This window comes from Rhinoraja longicauda, chromosome 43, assembly GCF_053455715.1.
Source record: "Rhinoraja longicauda isolate Sanriku21f chromosome 43, sRhiLon1.1, whole genome shotgun sequence".
Lineage (NCBI taxonomy): Eukaryota > Metazoa > Chordata > Chondrichthyes > Rajiformes > Arhynchobatidae > Rhinoraja > Rhinoraja longicauda.
In genome coordinates, this window is record NC_135995.1 from 3,941,341 (window position 1) to 3,949,345 (window position 8,005).

Genomic DNA, 8,005 nt, shown 5'->3' on the forward strand with positions numbered 1-8,005 from the left:
AGATTTATCTGAAGTCATTTACTGATATATATATAAGACCAGATGCTTAGATTTGGAAATTAGATGAAACATTATTACAGGTAAACAAAAGTAACTATTTAAAGGCAATGATCAATCCAAGATAATACCTTAGAGCAAGGCACCTGCAATGTTTTCAATAATACTGCTGATTAGAAGGTAAATGGTAAAACAATACACAAGATGTCCACAAAATTACATAACAGGAAAAGATAAAAGACAAGAGGTTGAAAAGAGAATAAAATCTCATTGTTCTTTCCCACAATGTACCACACCAGTTTGATGAATATTTTCTGTAATGTAAGTTAGTTACACTGTTCATAGTCCTATATTAATAATACACAAAGCAATACTCTCTGACTTTCACGTCCTTTACAAATTGGACATGAACCACACTCTCTTTAATCATTCACTGTCAGTTTACCAGGAAAAATATCAGATTCCAATGTATAACAAAAGTTCAGAAGACAAAATCAAACGTTAAGTTAAGTAATTGTGATTAGTTAAAAGAGAAATTAGTCCATGAGCGAACACAAGTATGCTCTCTTGAACCATTCCTGTCATTTTTCTACCATTGCCCTGCATACCAATCCACCGTGCCATCACTACAATACTCTGAGAAGGAGCAGCATCATCTTCCCCATTCCCAGGCCCCCAAGAGGACATTTATCACAATCACAATTATACCTTATTAGCCAAGTATGTTTTGCAACATACGAGGAATTTAATTTGCCATACAGACATAACAATAAAAAGCAACGGGCCACACAAAATACATTTTAACCTGAACATCCACCAGTGACTGCTCCGCATTCTTCACTGTGATGGAAGGCGAAAAAAAGTTAAATCTCTCCCTCCTTTGTTCTCCAGGGGTCAGGAGTCTCTAACCTTCCGTCGATGGGATGATCTTGACTCCCGTTGCCGTTGGCGGGCCTTCCTTGTCGGGGTGATCGAGCTCCAGCATGGGGGGGGGGGGGGGGAGGGGGATCTCAACACCCCCACGCCCGGCGATCTACCCTGGGTCGGGGCTTGTCGAATGTCGTGCAGCTTGGAGCTCCCGAATTTGTCTCAACCCTAGACCGCGAGCTCCTGATGTTAAAGTCCGCATCTGTGGAATGCCCTCCCTCAGAAGGATCTGTGGAATGCCCTGCCTCAGAAGGCAGTGTAGGCCAATTCTCTGAATGCATTCAAGAGAGAGCTGGATAGAGCTCTTAAGGATAGCAGAGTCAGGGGGTATGGGAAGGCAGGAACGGGGTACTGATTGAGAATAATCAGCCATGATCACATTGAATGGTGGTGCTGGCTCGAAGGGCCGAATGGCCTACTCCTGCACCTATTGTCTACTGCGGTTGGAGCTTCGATCCCAGGCAAGGAATCGGCTTCGATGGTAAGTCCACGCCCCGCGGTGGGGCTCAAAGTCAGTCCCAGGCAAGGCCTCCAGCTCCACGATGTTGGGTCGCAGAGCGACTGGAGATACGATCCGGAAAACAATCGGATCTCCGGCAAGGTAAGAGATTGTCCCACTGCATTCCACCAGCAGTTTATGCTTCGAAGTTTTACACGTTCATAAGTTCTAGGAGCAGAATTAGGCCATTCGGCTCATCGCGTTTATGCCAAAAGTCAATCATGGCTGATCTACTTCTCCCTCTCAACCCCATTCTCCTGCCTTCTCCCCACAATCCCTGACACTCGTACTAATAACAAATCTGTCAATCTCCACCTTAAGAATATCCATTGACTTGGCCTCCACAGCCGTTTGTGGCAATGAATTCCACAGATTCACCACCCTCTGACAAGAAATTCCTCCTCATCTCCTTCCTAAAGGTGCATTTTTTAATTCTGAGGTGATCGCCTCTGGTCCGAGACTCTCCCACTAGTGAAAACATCTTCTCCACATTCACTCTTTCACTATTCTGTATGTTTCAAAGAGGTCCTCACTTATCCTTCTAAACTCCAGCGAGTACAGGCTCAGTGCCATCAAACGCCCATCTTATGTTAACCTACTCATTCCTCGGATCATTCTCGTAAGATCTCCTCAGGACTCTCTTCAACACCAGCACATTCTTCCTCAGATATGGTGCCCACAACTGCTCACAATGCTGCAAATGCGGCCTCACCAGCACCTTATAGATCCTCAGCATTACATCCCTGTTTTTGTATTCTAGCCCTCTTGAAATAAATGTTTGCATTGTATGTGCCTTCCTTACTAGCGATTCGACTTGCAAATTAACTTTTTGGGAATCCTATACCAGCACACCCAAGTCCCTTTGCACCGCCGATTTCTGAATTCTCTCCCCATTTAGAAAATAGTCCATGCCTTTATTCCTACGACCAAAATGCATGAGTCCAGACTTTGTTAGGCTGTGTTCCATCTGCTTGCTGCAGATTCCAGCTTTTTTAGTTTTTTAGTTTAGAGATACGGCGCAGACACAGGCCCTTCGGCCCACCGAGTGCACACCGACCAGCGAACCCCACACATTAGCACTACCCTACACACACTACGGACACATTTACATTTCTACCAAGGCAATTAACTTACAAACCTACATGTCATTGGAGTGCGGAGGAAACCGAAGATCTTGGAGAAAACCTAGGCAGGTCATGGGGGAACGTACGAACTGTGTGTAGACAAGCAGACAAGCCTTCCATGATTTGATACTTTACAATGAAGACTTATCATTCTAATCTCCAGCAAGTACAGGCCCAGTGCCGTCAAAAGCTCATCGTAAGTTATCCCACTCATTCTTGTAAACCTCCTCTGGACCTTCTCCAGAGCCAGCACATCCATCCTCATATACGGTGCCCAAAATTCCTCACAATACTCCAAATGCGGCCTGACCAGCTCCTTATGGAAGATGCGACCCCTGACCCAAAACGTAGTCTGTCCATTCCACACTGTGCTGTTTTTACCCAATGAATTCCTCCAGCGCGTTTGTTCTTTTTTCACATAACCGCATATTACGTTGCGGCGTGGAGAATAGGCACATATTAGTTACGATATGGAGGAATGTAGATTCAATGTAATGTTATTGGGATACTGGACAACATTTGTGTGGTTACAACAGGTGCAGAATGCGAGAGAAAAAGTCAATTTTATCTGCCGAGATGAATCCTGAACCTGAACACTGCGTTAAGATGTCCACTAAATGTCATGCACACTGACACACACAAACATGAAAACATGCAAACACACGAACACACAGACACACACACAGGCGGAGATTGGCACTGAACCTGTGTCTCTCGGTTTGAGAGTCACTGGCTCTACCCGCTATGCCAAGGTGTCTACAGTAAGAGAACAGGGTCTCCACTAATGAGTGGAGGGAAGAGATCTGGTTTGAATGGCCGAATGGCCACCTCCTGTCCCATTTCTTCTTAGCCAGCAATAAAATTGTAACCTCAATTCACCACGCACTTTAACATGAGACAACTTTAATCAAATAGAAGGCATTGTTGCTCTGTTCAGACTACTCAACTCAGTGTGCGGCGGTTTATGAAGGCGTGAGTTAATGGCTTTGGGATAGCAGGGAGTGTCACGTGGTTTGATTCAATACTGTGGCGGGAGAGTCACCTTTTTACAGCTCCAGAGACCAGGGTTCAAATCGGACTTCCGGCACTGTGTGTGTGAGTGTGGGTGTGTGTTTGTGTGTGTGGATGTGTGAGAGAGAGTGTGTGTGTGCGTGTGTGTTTTGCTGGTTTTCGTCGCGTTTCTGTACACCTACTGCGCCCAGGTGCAGCGCCGCCAGGTCGTGCACTGGTAAATCCCCACCCTTTACACGTACACCCTCACTTGCACCAATATCACAGCAGGCCACTCACCCCCTCCGGGTGATAGTATCCCAGAGCATGTGTGCGTGTGTGAGAGTGTGTGTGAGTGTGTGCGTGCGCGTGTGTGTGTGGATTTGTGTGTGTGTGTGGATTTTTGTATGTTTGTGCGTGTGCGGTTGTGTATGGGGATTTGTGTGTGTGTGTATGGATTTGTTTGTATGTTTGTGTGTGTGTGCGCGCGTGTATTTGTGTGTGAGTTTCCATCGGCTGCTTCGATTCCTTCTCCATCCCCAAATAAGACATGCTGGTGTCGGTGAGGTTATTAGCTGCTGCAAAATATCGAACAAAGAGATGGGGCTGGGGTTCACTCACCTGTTCAAGTGTTAGGTGAATACTTGTGAGGCAATGCAGGGAAGGTATCTGTGCGGTGGCTGATTGGGTGGACAAATGCCGGAGATGGGAAAAGATACAAACGGCTGTCAGATAACGAGGGGGTGAAATGTAAAGCCAGAGGGAGTGACAGAGGTGAGATGGGGCGGGGGGGTAGTGGGTAGTGAGTGATATTGGGAAAAAGAGGGGAATAAATTAGTTGATTAGTACCGATGCCAGGGGTTACGGGGAGAAGGCAGGAGAATGGGGTGGAGAGGGAGATAGATCAGCCATGATTGAATAGCGGAGTAAATTTGATGGACCGAATGGCCTAATTCTGCTGCAATAACTTATGAATGTATGAACTCACGTAATGAGGGGAGCTGTTTGGAAATAGAATGCAGATTGCTCTGGGATAGTATCACCCGGAGGGGGTGAGTGGCCTGCTGTGATATTGGAGTAAATGAGGGTGTACGTGTAAAGGGTGGGGATTTACCAGTGCACGACCTGGCGGCGCCGCACCTGGACCTTCTCGGCGTCCTGCGTGTCCACCACGTAGTAAGCGAGGGTCCTGTTTCCCGACCTGCAGAGGTAGGTGTACAGAAAGGTGAGGAAAACCAGCAGCACAGATACCAAGGCGATGGCAGTCAAGGCGTACCAGACGAAGCGCATGGCGCTGGTCTTGGCCGCCGCCCTCCTCTCGTTAGGCTCCAGCACCTTCAGGTGGAAAGATCCAGCCAGTTCATCAGAGACGTAGCACCTGTAGACCCCCTCGTCGGCTTTCTGGACGCCCTTTATGTTGTAGACGATTCGGCCCATCACATCGTCCAAGGCGTGAGTGCTACCCAAGCCGTCGGGAGAGATCCGCCCGCGAAACGTCGGTGGAATTTCTCCGCACGACACCGGTGTGCAGACCGAGGCGTCGGGGCACTTGAAGCTCACGTTGCCGTTGACCAAGTAGGTGTCGATCAGGAGGACGACGGACAGTTGCAAAGGCACGATGGTCGCTCGGGACTGGCCGGGCGTAACAGAAACCCACTCGCCTCCTCTCCGCCGGGACCCCGCACCGGTCGCAGTCTTCCCAGGCGTTCCACACGGTGAACAGCTCCAAGTGCCGGCCTCCTACTTCCAAGAAACGATTGGGGAGCGAGGAGACGCTGATGGATTTGCCCGAGATGTGGACCTTCTCGCCGTCCTGCGTGTCCACCTCTAGTAAGCGAGGGTCCTGTTTCCCGACCTGCCGAGGTAGTCGCCCGAGTCCCTGACCATGGCGGACCTGATGACCAGATGCGGCCAGGATAACATGCAACGGGCCCGGAGATCCAAGAGCGCGTCCGCGTTCAAGGTGTCATCTCCAGTCCCAGCGAGGACCACCGTCTTGGTGTCGGGCTCCGTGGTGTTGTAGTAGACCCAGGCCACGCCGCCGGGGTGGCTCGGCCCGTTGGGACAGAGCAAAGTGGCTGGGTTCTGGGTGAGGAAGATGACTTGACACGGCCAGTTGGGGTAACAAGCCACCGAGGTCCCACCCCACGCCTGCCGGGCGACGGTCAACAGCAACAGGGCGATTGGAAGAGTGGGGGTCCAAACCGACCAGTCGTCCATCCCGCGGCGCCTGATGGAGAGAGGCGTCCCCCGTCTCCACGCCTCATCTCCTGGAGGAGAGAATGGGATTATGGGGGTGGGGGGAGGAGAGAGTGGGGGAAAGGGGGTGGTGGGGAAAGAGGGGGGAGAGTGAGAGTGGGTGAGGAGAGAGTAGGGGGGGAGTGGGACTGGGGGGACGACAGCGGGGGTGGTTGGGGGAAGAGAGGGTGGGGGTGGTTGGGGGAAGAGAGAGTGGGGGTGGTTGGGGGAAGAGAGAGTGGGGGTGGGGGGAAGAGAGAGTGGGGGTGGGGGGAAGGGGAACAGCGGGGGTCAGGGAAGAGGGAGGAGGGGGGTGGGAGGAGCAGAGAGGGGGTTGTTGGGAGAGTGGGACTGGGGAGGGGGTGGTGGGGAGGGAAGAGTGGGGGTGGGAGGAGCAGAGAGTGAGGGTGGGGGGAAGGGGACAGTGGGGGTCAGGGAAGAGTGGGGGGGAAGGTGGGTAGGGGAAGGGGACAGTGAGAGTGAAAGGGGGAGGAGGGGGTGGGGAGGAGGGAGGGGTGAGGGAGGGGGTGAGGGAGAGGGGATGTGGGGGGTGGTGATGGGAAGAGAGAGTGGGGGTGGGAGGGAAGGGGGACTGTGAGGGTCAGGGAAAAGGGGAGAGTGGGGGGAGGGAGGGAAAGGTGGGTGATGGGGAAGGGGACAGTGAGAGTGAAAGGAGGGGGAGGGTGGGTGGAGGAGAGAGGGAGTGTGGGGGGAAGGGGGTGGTGGTGGGGGGAAGAGAGTGGGGGGTAGGGGGGGAAGGGGGACAGTGGGGGTGGGGGACAGTGGGGGGGAGGGGGACGGTGAGAATGCAGGTGGGTGGAGGGGAGGGGAGGGTAGGGATGGGAGGGGGTGAGAGAGTGGGGGAGGCGGGGGTGGGTGAGGAGGGGTGGAGGAGAGAGGGGCTCGGGAGGAGAGAGTGGGGCGTGAGAGTGGGGCTGGGGAGGAGAATGGGTGGGGTGGGGGAGGAGAGAGTGGTGGAATGGGTGGTGGAGGAGAGTGCGAGTGGGGGTGGGAGGGAGAGTGGGGCTGGGGAGGAGAGAATGGGGGGTGGGGGAGGAGAGAGTGGTGGAATGGGGGGTGGAGGAGAGTGCTACTGGGGAGGAGGGTGGGGTGGGGAGGAGGGTGGGGTGGGGAGGAGGGAAGAGTGTGGGTGGGGAGGAGGGGTGGGGAGAAGGAGACAGCAGGGGTGAGGGGGAGGAGGGGGTGTTGGTGGGGGATGAGAGAGTGGGGGTTGGGGAGAAAGGGGACAGTGGGGGTCGGGGAAGATGGGAGAGTGGGGGGTAGGGAGAGGAGGGCTAAGGAGGATTGAGTAGGGGGTTGAGGATGCTACACCAATACAGGAGAGGCTTTGGGTCCAAGGCTCCTCGGTCACACCCTCTCCCCTTCCCTGTACCGCCTTTAATTGCGCTCCCCCTCCCCTGGAGGAGCACGGCACCACAGTGAAGGAGAAAGAAGATGGCCGCTGGCAGGACGGTGTCAGAGGCTCCCTCTCCCCTTTCCCTTCCTCACCCACCCCTCCCCTCTCCACCTCCCCTCCTCCCCCCCTCCCCATTGAATTTTTTTTTTTTTAAAGAGACAATTTATTTTAAAGAAAAAACGCGATTTCCCCAGGTCGCAATGGAAACCCTACGAGGAACTTGTCAATGTGCTTACATATATTTTTACATTTATGTTAATGCATGTACAATATTTGTTCATTTCAATAAATAATAATCAAATGCAGACAGTTATTTAACAATATGTTAAAGATTAGTTACATTTATACAGTCTTACAGTTACAACCGGCCCTTTGAGGGCAACCATAATGCTGATGTGGCCCGAGGTGAAAATGAGTTTGACACCCCTGCTCTATGACATGGGATACTGTCACTGCTGCAAAATACGTTGAGACATCAACAGATTGAGGAGCATGTGTGGGGTCAACTAGTGGCCAAAGCTTCGGTTTCAGACCTTGCACGATGTAGATGATGAATATTGAAAGATATCCACGATATGGAGTTGCGATGAATGGGTGAAATGAAGGGTGGTATCTGAAAGATGGAACCAGATGATTGGTGGGTGGGGTGGGGAGGGAAGAGGCAATGGGCAGATAAAATTAGATGAGAGAGCGTAAGGCGTCTTGCGAATGAGTGGTGCTGGTGGGATTTATTCTACTCACTTTCCTTCAGAACTTCTTAACTCAGGCTCTCCTTCCTCCCACACAGACCCTCTTCTCCACAGTCCTTCACAA

The 8,005-nt window shown here is 52.0% G+C and overlaps 1 pseudogene; it reads right to left on the bottom strand.

Moving 5' to 3' along the window:
• Window positions 1-4,647: 4,647 nt before the first annotated feature.
• LOC144612156 (protein FAM187B-like) lies at window positions 4,648-5,757 on the bottom strand (annotated as a pseudogene).
• Between the last annotated feature and the right edge of the window lie 2,248 nt (window positions 5,758-8,005).